This window comes from Macrobrachium rosenbergii, chromosome 41 (genome assembly GCF_040412425.1).
Source record: "Macrobrachium rosenbergii isolate ZJJX-2024 chromosome 41, ASM4041242v1, whole genome shotgun sequence".
Classification (NCBI taxonomy): Eukaryota; Metazoa; Arthropoda; class Malacostraca; order Decapoda; family Palaemonidae; genus Macrobrachium; species Macrobrachium rosenbergii.
Window position 1 is genome coordinate 71,663,507 of NC_089781.1, and position 15,000 is coordinate 71,678,506.

Here is a 15,000-nt window from a genome sequence, read left to right on the forward strand (position 1 = left end):
GCGATTGGTGAGTTCATTAAGTACATGATGATTTTACAAATCGCCTTCGTCTTCTTCGAGATGGTGGATTCACGTTGCACAGAGTCTGCTTGTTATCAAGGCACGAGTGATAAGTAGTACGCTTTTCTGTTCTTTTTTAGGAGGGGTAATCTTCGCTTTTCTCGTTTTCTTTCTTCTTTTTATGTTGTTACGATCGAAGAGTGATATTTCACAAAAATGTCGACTCAGACGCAGGGACGCCATGTAGTCAGTTGTGACTCACAGGCTGACGAACTTTAATGGCAGGCATTACAAACTTTAAGGGCCTAGTTGAGGGGGGAAATTAACTCAAAATGTGAGAGACATTGAATCAGTAGATAATTATCTGAATTCTTAGAGAATTAATACGTGGTGGCGCTGATGCTTTAAGAGAAGCAAAGGTCTTTCTAGATTTAGACAAAGGACATTGGAGAACGAGCACGCGGTTTCGGGTTCAGAAAGTGAAAACTTGAAAGAACTTGAGGAATTTTGTACGTATGGGCTGGGAGTGGTGGGATTGACGGCGTAATGCGCGGTTCGAATTTACGAGCTATCAGAACTAGGAAGGGTAATAATTCATTACATTAGCGACAGTGTCGCCTATTTGATGCAATAGTGAGTTAAAGAAATCTATGATAAACTCTCCATGGGTAAATGAAATAATATCTCCTTAGATAATTTTGAAAAACTGCTACACTTTGCCTGCCTTTTAACGCTAAATCCTAGATATAATTACAGATAGTTTTGATAAAAGAATTGATCAGATACAGATGAATCCTTTTGTTTGCACAGATTAACAAAATCTATCAAAAATGCCCAACGCTGACAGTACTTTTTGAAGGAGGTGCTAAATTTCAGCAACAGTTTCAAAACCACAGAATACGCAAATTCTCAAATCTAGAAATGATGCAGGAGGAATCATGTGCGAGGGTGGAACTGAAGAAAACCTCAGAGAGATCAGCAACAACGATTCGTTGTTTTAACTGTGATAAAAGCAGACATAGTAAGTCAAATTGCAGAGGAGATATTCAGCTTGCAAATTTCTAGACCACGGGTGGAGATTTTGCCCAGCCACAAAGAAGAGAGAATATTCAGGAAACACGTGGTAGTTTGCTAGATATGACAGAAGAATTTACATGATGCAAGTTCTAGGTACACAAATGAACATCAGAATTTTCTGGCAAGATAAGTTCGAAGACGGACACAGGATAATGAGCAATCAGGTTCCTAGAATCACCAGAACCTAGGCCGATTGTACACGGATTTTCTAATGGCATTGAAATTTCTATCTTCATTGATTCTGGTAGCTCAGTTAACCTGATAGATGCTGATCTTTTTCACTCGAAATTTCCAGAGTGTAAATTAGTCCTAACTAATGAGACAGCGTGTGATGGCAGGCGAGAAAATTAACATCTTAGGTTCGTCATCTCTTACGCTTTGTATCGGCGGAAAGACAATAGTAGAACCATTTTTGGTCATAGAAGGATTAGCCTTAGGTGAAATGGTTTTATAGTACACCCTTCTTGCATGCGATATAACATCAATATTCTTAAGGGAATTCAGGGGATTACAATAGAGCTAGGTTGTTTTGTTCCATATATACACATGGAAAAAACTTGTGAGAAACCCAAGACGAGATCATACATGTGTAACATATTCATTGAGAATGAAGACATTCCGCAAAAGTCTTTTCAAAGGATTTTTGTTAGAAGATGGCTAAATTGCACCCGCGAGTCTTAAATCGATTAAAGTGTCGGTGAAAGAAAAGCTTCCTTCAAGTATGTGTTGTTGAGGGAACCGAGAAATTCAAAAAACGCTTGTGAGTACGGTGTCAGAATGAAGTTTCAGTCACAGGCGTAACTACAGTAGAATTAGTAAGCTATCAAGACTCAGTGAAAAAATATCACAAGGGTACTTACGTAATTGATTTTGAAGAGTTGTGCATAAAGAACATAAGATAGTGAGTTTTTGTGGAGACGGTACCCTCAGCGAGGGAGATACACCAGAAGTCAGTTCTTCACTGAACATTTGGCTAAAACTGATTATTCCGAGTATTCAGATAAAGTAGGAGAAAGTGTTGGAAAGAATATTTAGATATTATTGCTTTGAAGGGAGATAAACTAGAGTTACAGATGTTTTAGAACATTCAATCCAAGCCTAGAGAAAGGTACACAAAATCCCATATATATTCCAGCGACGAATTCTTTTTAAGATCAGAGAAGAAGTAGAAAAAGAAGTTCAGAAGTGGGGAGTTTGAAGGTATTATTAGCAAGCTCTCACCTTTTTAATTTTCCTACTAGTGGTCCCAAAGAAAGACGGTAGCATCAGAGTTTCATGTGAGACTTTCGTAAATTGAACGAGAAGACATGCTTCCAGATAGATACCTCTGTGGCTTGTTTGCCTGATTTGTTTGTTGAGATCGTGTGGCAAGAATATATATTCCGTCTATAGGATCTTATTTAGTGGATTTTTGCAGGTTCCTCCTTAGCGAGAATAGTCAAATTTACAGCATTTTCTATACCAAAGGGACATTACGTTTAATAGATGCCTTTGGATTACATGGGTCCCCAATAACATTTAATACTAGACTGCTAATACAGTACTTCACGGTTTATTAGGAAAGTCGGTGTTTGTGTACATGGATGACATTCTCTCTATATGCACAGATACAATCGAAGAACATCTAAAGGTGTTAAAAGAAGTCCTCAAGCGCAAGTTAAGGTTCGCTGGATTAAAAGTCAATTACAAATGTGAGTTTGAAGAAAGAAAATTATTATTCAGGTCATATTCTAAAGAAGGAGTCAGAGTGAATGATGACAAAGTCAAAGCTATCGTGATTTTTCCAGTTCCCAAACCAGGAAGCAGATTCGTTCATTCCTAGGTATGTCGGGTTTCTTTCTCCGCGAAAGCGAATTTTTCTACAATAGCTCCATTGACAGATCTATTACAGGAAGACGTTAAATTTGTTTAGAGTGACAGTCAGCAATTAGCTTTTGAGAAGCTTAAGAATGCTTTAGTGAACCCACCTGTTTTGAAGTTTCCAGATTTTAGTCAACCGTTCACCTTGGTGACTGACGCGAGTCAGGAAGGTATAGGTGCGTGTTTGATGCAGGAAATTTTAGGGAAAATTACACCCAATTGCTTTTTATAGCAGAAAGTTCAAATCGCGTTGTAGTAACGAAAGGCTGATGTCAGTTGTGGACAAGGAGGCTTTCGCAGTCGTCTCTAGCCTTGTTCATTTCAAGATGTTGTTGTTGGGAAATAAAGTTGAGATTTTTACAGATCATCAACCATTGCTAGAGCTTTCTTTAATAAGCCAATGCACGCCCAACTGGAGCACGTTGGTTTTGGACATTAAGAGATTTTGATGCTCAAATACATTGAAGGTAAGCATAATGTAGTTGCAGATGCATTGAGCAGATATTTTCCGGTTGAGGATGAGGGAGTACATACCGAATCCTATGTGGGAGACGAGAGTAGACATTTGGTGTCTCATGTCTCGGATACTAGTAGTTCTGAGATATCGCATGTAGGGGACATACATTCCTATAGTGTTTTATGTTAGTGAGTCGGCAGTCTCGGAAGAGATTGTTCAGATGTTGAGGGAAACGTTGTGTGTTATGTTACTGGTGAAAATGTCATTTAGACATACCCTTGCTCGAACAGTTGCAGGATGAAGATAAATTAATATCAGATGCTAAGGCATTTCTCAGGGGAGTTTTTACTGAAGAAAGTGTATGTTGGGCTCTTTTCTGACTAGAGTTGGAGAACAATTTATTAGTTAGGAAAGTTAAGCATGACTTGCGTAGTAATTTCAAGCATGGGTGAAATTACACAAATCATCGTGGCCAGAGTCTAGTGCCATGTTCTAGACATTGTACATCAAATTTGTCTTCTCTCATTTAGTGTGGACAAGACGTATGAAAAACGTCAGTCAAAGTTCTTTTGGAAAATATGTTTTCCGCAGTGGAGCCTTTTAGAAGAGTTGCTGTTTGCAGTGCGAAGGTTTACGACGACGGTGTCGTGTCGCGGTTCATATCCCACACCAAACAGGCTGTTTCAGAGAGTGCATATGGATATTCTGGGTAACTTCAGAATCTGCTTATGATATAGACATCTATTAGTAGTTGCTAACGAGTTAACCTGTTTTGTCGAGATTTTCCCACTGAAATACAAAGGTCATTGGAGGAAGTTGCTATAGCGTTTTTAAGGATAATTTGTAGATATGGTGTTCCTGAATGCCCTGATCACAGACAATGGTAGGGAATTTATTAATAAGTGACTTTAGACGGTTTGCTAATTTACTGGGAATAAAGAAAGTATCTATAATCCCGTGATAGACCAGTAGTTTAACTGGTTATGTGGAGAGGGTGAATCGGAAAATAATCGAAGCTTTACGCATGACAGTGGGTGGTCTGATACACATTGGGACAGATCTTTGATGAAGTGCTTATATAGTATCAACACCATGGTGAATGACACTAAGATATCTCCAGCAGAAGCTTTGTATGGGTACAAGTTGAAAGGACCTTTGATTTGTTAACAGATGAGTTAAGGGCGATGTTACGTGTTACTGCTGATAAATACAGCGAGAGAAAGATTTGCGCCTATGGCAAAGAACTTGAACTTGTTCGCAATGGTAGAGTAGTGCAACGAAATCGCGGGAGTAGCTTTTTCTATGGGTGATGGAGTGTTTGTTAAAGTGAATCGTTCGGAATGATCCGAATTATAAATTAAGTCCGGTTCCATGGACCTTTGAGATTGTAGAGATAAAAAGGAATAGGATTTGTAGTAAAAGATGTAAATACTGTGTGACGAAATTAACTCATTTCAAAATTAAAGAAAAGTTGGGATGTAATGGAACATTTGTATATAGTTAGAGGATAAATATGTTGATATTTGTATATATATGGTATTTATTGCTTTTTTTGTCTCTTGTTTATTCTAGATGCTGAAGTTCTAGTGATAGTCATGTTGTACAGTAACCTGGGGTCGTGATAGCCTGCTTTAGACCAGGTGTAGTGGTTGAAGAAGATCATGAAGTCTGCTAGCTTAGGACCAAGTGACCATAAGTGTGGAATTTGACAAGATAGGATCAGCCAGAGAGGAATTGAGTAATTCCAAGAATAGGTTACAACAAATGAGAAAGACACTAGATGAAGTAGAGAATAAGAGAACTTTACCAGTCTCTTTAACTAGATTAATGAAAGAAATAAGAATAACGTTAGATAGAGTTGATAAAGGGATAGATAAAATGTTAGAATGGATTCTGACGTTACTCCAGGAAATTCACCTTCTATACAGAATAGAGAAGTAAAAGAGCAGCACCTTTTTAAATTCTTAGTGTTGGTGTGTGGATTGTTGCGATTGGAGCGATGTCCATTGGAAGTTTAGTCAAAGTAGCAGAAGTTCAAAGAGACCTAATAGCCAGGGAAACAGTTAAACCAGTTGCAAGAAAGTTAATGAGAAGGAGAGGTGGTTTTGAAACAATTAGACATTCTTTGAATGATTTGTCAGTTACGGTAGAAGGCTTGAAAGAAGATCTAGATGTGACAATAGCACTTCTTACGATCCAACATACTTTTCTTAATATTGAGAAAGAAACTGATTCTCTATGACAGAAGTGCAAATGCAGATAAAAGCAATTATTGCTTTGCAGATGGTCGTGTGTATGGTGATATATTACCTTTAGGATACTTAGAAAAACAGTTCTAAGGAATCTGCCATCTACATGGGGCGCAGTATTGTTCACGGAGCAGATTTGTATTTATATTATAATGTTTTGAGGATGAGATTGTCTGATCGGGGATTGATAGTATATGTTCCTGTCAGTACAATGAAGCCTTTTCTTAGTTTTATTATTAGACCTTTTCCGAGTGCTTTTGGAGTCTTAGTAGTGACATGGAATGGATTAGAGACCATGTTCATTTTGGGAGATCAATATCAAGGTTTGGGAGTTGATTATAAGACAGGTTGTACCTTGCCAGGGGTATGTGACAGCAATATTTTCCAATTGCGAGTTGTATCTGTGGGTGGTTGTGAATTATCATTAGTTCATAGACAGACTCCGACAAATGTGACTTTATACGGTTTACATGAATACCACATGATCACCACCAGAACTCTTAATGCCATATACTGCAAAGAATGTCCTGTTACTTAATGATGTGTCGAGGTAATGTCGACGCCATTCCATTCTTCGAAGGATCTAAGCTGTTTGATTCTTCATGTCAAGTAGTGTCAATAAGACTTCCTCGTACTTAGCCGTGCTGTGTTCAACAGTTCCGAGAAGATATTCATGCGTCATATGCATAATGATCATGATGTGTTCCAGTGCCTTCAACAGAGATACCGGCTGACTGTTCATTCGTTATTGGAGAACGATGATCCGTTCATATCGAGTACCGTGAATACATTCTGCCATCCATCTTGATAATTTTAGTGGCTATTTTACTGATAATTCTTACTGTGGGAGTAGTTAAGCTTATTTGTGCTTGTAAGACTAAATGCAAGGGCTCTTAAGAAAACGACCCCAGTGACTTGCAGTAATGTCATGAGAGCAGCACTAGGCCTAAATCTGCAGTGCAGCAGATAAGCACTGAGTATAGCTCTATTTGTTGGTGTTTTATACATTTGCTTTTATTTTGTTCGCCATTAAGAGAGCGAGACGCTCTTATGGGGTGGCCGAGCACTATTTGGTAGTAACACGTCCGTTTTAACATTACTGTTATAAGGTGTGATGGAAGAGGTTGTTGTAAGATGGTAGTGGGTCAAGACAGACAGTTGCAAATCGTTGCATTCAGCAACAGTTTGGTTACTTCAGCCGTTTGTTTGATGAACACACAATATTGCTCGTATGCAGTCATATGACCGAGTTGGTATGTGGTACATAAGTTCGTGACAAAGTTAGAAAATCTGTACTTTGTGTCTAATTCTGCCCAAAGATAAGTCCGATCGTTCATTAGCGGGTTAGAGCGAGATCGGCCAAGACATTAGCTTTGACGGTTAAAAATCTCTTAGAACTGGCAGAATAAGGTAGTTCAGACTCTTCGCTTTCTTTTCTGTGCATTGTGAACTTATGTTTTTACCATGTTTCAAGACATTTTGAACTTGTGTGGGAAGTAAAACATAACCTTTTACCATTTTATATTCTATTTTATTGTGTTCTATTTACCAGTAGGCTATTTACTCATGCATTTTAGACTTTCATATTATGCTTTGAAATTTGCATATTTTGGGAGATTATTATTTGTGCTTAATTTTTCGACAGATGTCTGTGTGAGAACATTGTGGTGGTGATGACTTTAGGAATAGACATGATGTTATCATGGTGGTGTGATTATAGAGACAGATGCAACCTTGCAATGTCTATTTTTCATGTGGTTGACTTTTGAGACTAGACTTTCATAAATGTCTAAGATGGAGTATGTGAGAGTTTTTTGAATTTACAGGCCATTAAATATGATGAGACTTCTTTAGTCCGGGTTAGATTATTTTTACTTGACAATTTCATTTATGATGTATTTAATCTTGCTTTGTTTATTCACATTTGTTGGGTTGCTTTGAATAATAAATCTATTTTTGTAGAAAGATTGTGTTTTCTTAGATGACTCCATTTCTATTTCTTTAATGTGAATGCAAGAGAGAGAGAGAGAGAGAGAGAGAGAGAGAGAGAGAGAGAGAGAGAGAGAGAGAGAGAGAGAGAGAGAGAGAGTGGCGGAGAAAGACACGAGAGGAAGAGATTTGCTGAGAGGGGAAAAGCGTGAGTGAGTGTCCGGGGGAGGTCTGTGTGGGCTGAGAGTTAGAGAAGGAATATGGGCGAAATGTCATTGTCTCCTGAAGGTAGATCGCAAAGACACAAGCACGCACACTTCAAAGAAGTGTTTAATCTGTGGGCATAATGACACACACATATATATATATATATATATATATATATATATATATATATATATATATATATATATATATATATATATATATATGTATATGTATATATATATATATGTATATATATATATATATATATATAGTATATATATATATATATATAATATATATACAGAGTATATATATATATATATATATGGTATATATATATATATATATATATATATATATATATATATATATATATATATATAATATATATGATGATCCAGGTAACATCTTGCTTGGAAAACCTGAATGTAAGCTTTACAAGGATTAACAACATACAGAATCATTAAATGCTCTCTATTTCACTCCCGGGAAAATCCAATCCATCGAAAAAGGTAAGGGTTTTTCTTCTTTTTCAGAGAAAGGAGAAGTAGATAATCCATTCAAGGGTAAACAGTTCCCTTGGGGATACTTTAATGAAAGACTAAGAAAGTAGGAAATGAGATCTTGTGAAACCGTGAGCTGCGCTGACAAGATTAGTTTGCTTTGGAGACCAATTGCTGAATGAAGATAGTTACGAGACTTCGGGGTCACTGCAAATTAAGGAAATAGAATTTTTGTAGAACCGAGGTTTCAAAATTGGAAATACTTTATCATTCCTGATTTTTTATAATAAAGATTATTTTGCATGTCAGCATAACACACACGCAAATATGTATGTATATATATATATATATATATATATATATATATATATATATATATATATATATATATATATATATATATATATATATCTATATATATCTATATATATATATATATATATATATATATATATACATATATATATCTATACACATATATATATATATATATATATATATATATATATATATATATATCTATCTATATATATATATATATATATATATATATATAAATATCTATATATATATATATGTATATGTTATTTATTTATACATATAAACTAAAGCTGACTGACCCGGCGCTGTCAGGAAAAAACACTGAATTACAGCCTACGTGTAGGCCCATGGAAAACTCTGAATAACAGTCTACTGGTAGTGGGAAGGAAGATGGTAGGGGTAGGGGAGGGGAGGGGAGGAAAGAGGGAAGAATGAGGGGGAAAGGGGAAAGAAGTGAGAAGACAGAGGAGGAGGAGGGGGAAAGGGAACGGGCGGTGGAGGGGAGGGGAAAGGTAGGGGAGGCGGAAGGGGGAAGGGCCACAGAAGCATTTGGTCTGCCAATACGCATGCTCGGATGGTGATGAATTAATTCCTGATTTCCACAGTTGTGCCCATAACTACGAATTTTTTTTCGTGAATAAATACTTAGATATGATGATGGTAATACCACAAGCTAATAAAGATTTTGTATTTTATTGGCTAGGTATGATTAAGATACATTGGGCTTCAGATGAATGCTGAAAAAAAAATGTAGTAATTTCGAAGCTAGTTGTTTTTTAATGAGGGGGTAGGCATGTCACAGAAACATTTGATTTGTTACTACTTTCTTTCATGCCGAGAATTGTAGGGGCTGACTGGTATGGTGGTAGAAGTTATATTTTGAATTACATTGCTTAACGACTGAATGAAAGTAATTCTAATTCAGTCAAACACATCTGTTTAATTTTTTGGATGTACTAAACTGATTTCAGGGTTTGCAGTAGGAGGAGTTTAATGATGTCACCAACAGAAAAGGTGGTGAATTTCCGCTCAAGCTACTGGTGACTCCCATATAGTTACTGAAAAGGTAAAAACGAAAATTTCATTTGTTTTGTCTGTGTTTGATGTCTGTCACGGGGGTAGGGGTTTGAGTTTGAGGTATGAACCTTCCTGCAGTGACATAGGGGCTGTGTACCAAATTTTGTCCGCTCGCTTTATCAAGCGGTTTGGATCTCCATAGCGTCCAAACAAACATAAAAACATTCACTTAATATATATATATATATATATATATATATATATATATATATATATATATATATATATATATATATATATATATATACTGTATATATACACACATTTTTAGAGTCACGGGTTAATATAATTTCATGAATCAGCTGACAAAATTATGAAAAATGCATGCAAAAACTGTTTTTTTCTCCCTACTAAGCACTAACAGGAAATATCATTTAAAACTATTCTTCAGCATTTAGTACAAAAATATGAAATTAAAGTAACATATGCCGAGCTGTAAGACTACAAGTGTAAAAAAACCGTTGTCAATTTCACATCATTCACTTTATATTAGTGGCGGCCTTAATATAATGGAAAAACTGTTTTCAAAATAGCATTTCAAATGATACATTCTCTCGTTAAATGGAACAGTTCACAAATATAAATTACACATAAATATAGATACCCTATTAAAATCTTTAATGATTTAGCAGAATTCATCAATATTATATGATCTTAGTATTAATTTCATAACCCTAATAAGAAAGCATATGGTAGGCTAAATTGAAACCGATATTGATGATACATCTACAATTTTTGTCAAATTCAGTGAAAAGGTTTTAGTAAGAAGTTCTTGCAAGTTACAAAGTCAGTAAGTGAGATTCAATGTTAAGCGAATTTACGGATAAACAACGTAAAATGGGTACTACAGTATATCATATAACGGCTTGCAAATAGTTTACATTTTCTATTTGTGGAAATTTTCAACCTAAAAATGCAATTCCTGCAACGGTTAATAAGCAATCAAGAAACACGACTGAAGTGCGTAGGCAACAGCTCCATTTTTTTGTTCCTTGATACTTTTCATTTCTTTTGTGGGTGGGTGGGTGGATGGGTGACTGACTTTGGAACAAACTTGAATAATTTTTGTATAATCTGAGGAAAGGACAGTGTCCGATGGCTGTAATTTTAAAGCTATCCAACAATTAAAGAAACTGCTTTACGTACAGATGTAAGTGAATACTTGGCGAAGGGTGGAGGGGATTCAATATTCATGAGACAGCTACCTAGGTACATTAGTCGGCGGGTGTTAAGTGGTTTGCTGTAAGGAGTTGGTCCTAGATTCAGCAGATAAAGGATATAAATAATACACACAAAACACACACACACACACACACACACACACACACACACACACACATATATATATATATATATATATATATATATGTGTGTGTGTGTGTGTGTGTGTGTGTACCTCTTAATAGGTAAGATCCTCAGAAATGAATTACATTAAAAAGTGTCTTGACGATCACGTGCATATATGGAACTATTATCTGTGTCACAAACTAATTCTATTTCTTATTTTTTTTCCGTGATCTAATTTTAACTACTTTGAGGTCCCTTTTATCAGCACTTTTTTAATATCTGCCATTCTAACATGTTTGTCACATTTCGCGTGATTTTTAGTGTATTCATTAATTCTTGTTTCCCCCATTCCTTTTTTTAAAGTATCTTACAGATTTAGGTAACATTTTTAAAAAGATTTCTCTTTTATATTTCATGTTATTCAATTTGTAATAAAAATATTTTGTTTCATTCACACCTAGATAGAAAAGAATTCTTCAAGCCTTAATGAGACCACCTGCAACCTCTCATACTTACTATTTCTAAATAAAGGATCCTTTTTTCCATATTACTGCCCTTTGTGCTGCATGAAAGAACGTACATTAAAAACCTTCTTGGAAAATAGAAAGAAAAGAACCGGAAACGCGAAGCAACAATAATTCATAAAATAAAACTTTTGCCTCACAGCATCGTTCCTTTGCTTGAAAGATATTTTCGGAATTCTCTAATGAGACCGAACACTCTAATTTTATTAGGAGAGCTTTTTAATGAGAATTCCATTTATCCACATAGATTTGCAGCTGTGCCTGCTGAGAAAAACCATGAATTTGGGCTTTATCAATAAACTCTCTCTCTCTCTCTCTCTCTCTCTCTCTCTCTCTCTCTCTCTCTCTCTCTCTCTCATTTTAATAGGAGAGTATGAATCTGCGCCTGACATGCTTAAGAGGACGTGACAGGGTCTCAGTGATAAATAACAATGTAAAGGTATATTACAGAGAAAGAGATGGTAGTCCTTGTAGTTATGGCCTTTCCTGGAGTAACTGAAAAGAGTTTTTCAGTTTTAAAAGAAATTTGATACTTGGAAGAGTATTTTTTTACCAACGAAGAAAATTTATAAGTAGACTCACGATAAAGCAAATAATGAGGACGAGCGTTAGTTAGAGTGTGTGTTAGAACTTCAAATGTTAAAGTAAGTTGGTGGATGTAAATGGAATATAGAATTTAGTCTACAGGCCGAGCGCTGGGACCTATGATGTCATTCAGCGCTGAAACGGAAATTGACAGTAGAAAGGTTTGAAAGGTGTAACAGGAAAACCTGGCAGTTGCACTATGAAACAGTTGTTAGGAGAGGGTGGACAGCAATATGGAAGAAAGAGGATATGAATGGAGGTACAGTAAAAGGAATGAAAGGAGTTGCAGCTAAGGGCTGAAGGGACGCTGCAAAGAACCTTAAGCAATGCCTACATTGTACCGCGTGAGGTGCACTGACGGCAATAACACCCCCTGTGGGGGATGGCTGTAAACAACATGGTGGGGAGAAGAGACGGAAATCCTAGTTGAAAAGGAAAAAGTGAAAATATGGCTGTAAATGTAATATCCCATGTGATTTTGATGAGAAGATGAAGACAACAACATATAATAAGAAAATGGTGAAAAAAGGGATATGTTTAAAGACCCTAAGAAAGAGGATATGAAAAGTAAGGCAAATTCCAGGTAGCCAAGAGGAATACGAGAGAGCGAAAGGAAACAAGTACTAAAAACAGTGGAATGAAAATGAGCAAATATATTACGGATAATAACAAATTTTTCTCCATGGAAATCAATGCAAGAAGAGATCACGAGCAAATGGATTGCAGAATAAAAGAATGACTTTGAGAGATGTTGTCTGAAGACAATGCAGCTCCGGATCGATGGATTATTTTGAGAAAAAATTAAAGGTGAAGGATAACAGAAAAGCAGAGCTGGATAATGCAGAAGAGGGCAAGGTTAGTACAAGCTTCAGAATGTAAGTGGAAGTGAATGTTGGCGAGGTGAGGAAGGTAATCAAGAAGAAGAATTAAACTCCCCAAGAGCTGGCGACACTGCACGTGAGATGTTGCGAGCAGCTGTGAAAGAATCAGGTTGTTTGGATAAGGATGTATTCCAAAGTAATGGGTGAGCGAAGCTATTGTTCTTTTTAATAGGGTGAAGATGATAAAGGACGTTTAAACCTCGAAATAGAGTAACATAACTTACTATCCCAGGGAAGGTATAGGGTAAAATTTTGACTGGGGAAAATCTTACAGACAACTGATGGACTGATTAAAGAACAGCATGGTCTGTGGATAAAGTGTTTGTTATGAAACAGTTATGGGAATAAAGGGAAAAAGTTCGGTATGGTAAACATAGACTAGAGAAAAATACGATAGAATTGATGAAGATGCAATTTTGAGGTTGATAAAGATGAAAAGCGTAGAAGGTAATTCATTTGGAGTAATCAATATTTTTATCATACAAGTGAACCGTGGTCAGATTATACAGACGGTAGAGTGAATTGTCTGGCATTATTAATACTGTGTGTTATGTCTCCATAAAGCTTTTAAACTTTGTGAATGGAGTGAGATGAGAAGCCAGAACAAGGGTTTTAATTAAGGACAAAGTTATGCGACATAAAAATGCGTAGTAAATGATGCTGACTAGCTGGTGTTTGCCGAGGAGACTAGTGAAAGACTGAAAGAGAGTTTGCATGTAGAGAAAGATGAAATTAATTGTGAGGGAGAAGAGGGTCATGCGGATTAATGAAAACCAAAAAGACGGAGTGAAAAATGCTGATATGGATGGGAATGGACGATGGAATAGCTAAAGCACGAAAGGTAGCAGGATGTGTAAGAAAAAAAAAATGGAGAACTGGACTGTTTATGGAAACCTGCGTGGGGATGTTTGCAGGGATTGTTTCGCTAACTCCCTTGTACTGGAGTGAAGTGCATAATTTGAATGTAAACAAAAACAAAACAAATAAAGGCCGAAGCAGATGAGTTAAACAACCTCTTGCATTATATATGTAGTACAAGAAATACTGAAAAGTTAAAATTTTTGAGATACAATAAATGTTGAAAATCTGTATTGTTCGATCATATATATATATATATATATATATATATATATATATATATATATATATATATATATATATATATATATATATATATATATATATATATATATATATATATATATATATATATATATATATATATACATATATATATATATATATATATATATATATATATGTATGTATGTATATATAATATTAATACAACACACACACATATATATATATATATATATATATATATATATATATATATATATATATATATATATATACATAAAATAAACTCACTGCTTAGGTCACCAATAGGATTTTTAACGATCTGTGCTCATTCGCCCTTCCTCACCAAGAAGTCCAGTCTGGGGCCTCTTGTTTGGTGGGCGAGAGTGCTACCGATCAAGCAAGTTCTCTATATAGAGTGTGACATTTATCCAAGATCGAATCGATTTGAACGATTTTCGAAGTGAACTTCATTTCATGCGCAATAGATGAAGGTTTAGTCAGCTTTACAAGTCATTTCATAAGAAATATCGCATGTAACTATCTTAATGTAACTATTTTACTTAAAATCTAACTGAAGTATTTAAGATAGCGGTATCTTAAGAAAAGTTTTTTTTATCTTTATTTCCGCTGGCGGACAAATTAAATTTACTTTTTAACACAATCAGAAATAACAATTTTGAACACTAAGACTGCTCCAAAATCTGTTCAGAGATCCTTAGACGTTCAAGTATAACGTTTTGCAAATATGGATGTAACTGGCTCTCTTTAGAATTAATATGAATTTTGGAAATCGAATGTTATCTTTATTTTTGTGTCAAGTCAAATATCTTAACGAGATGTTAATTCATGTGGGTATAACGAAAGAAATCAATAAATGTTTCTCATTTACAACTGAGCATCCGAATCATTTTTAAAAATCACTTAGATATGTAAGCGAGTTGATTATAAATCATTAAA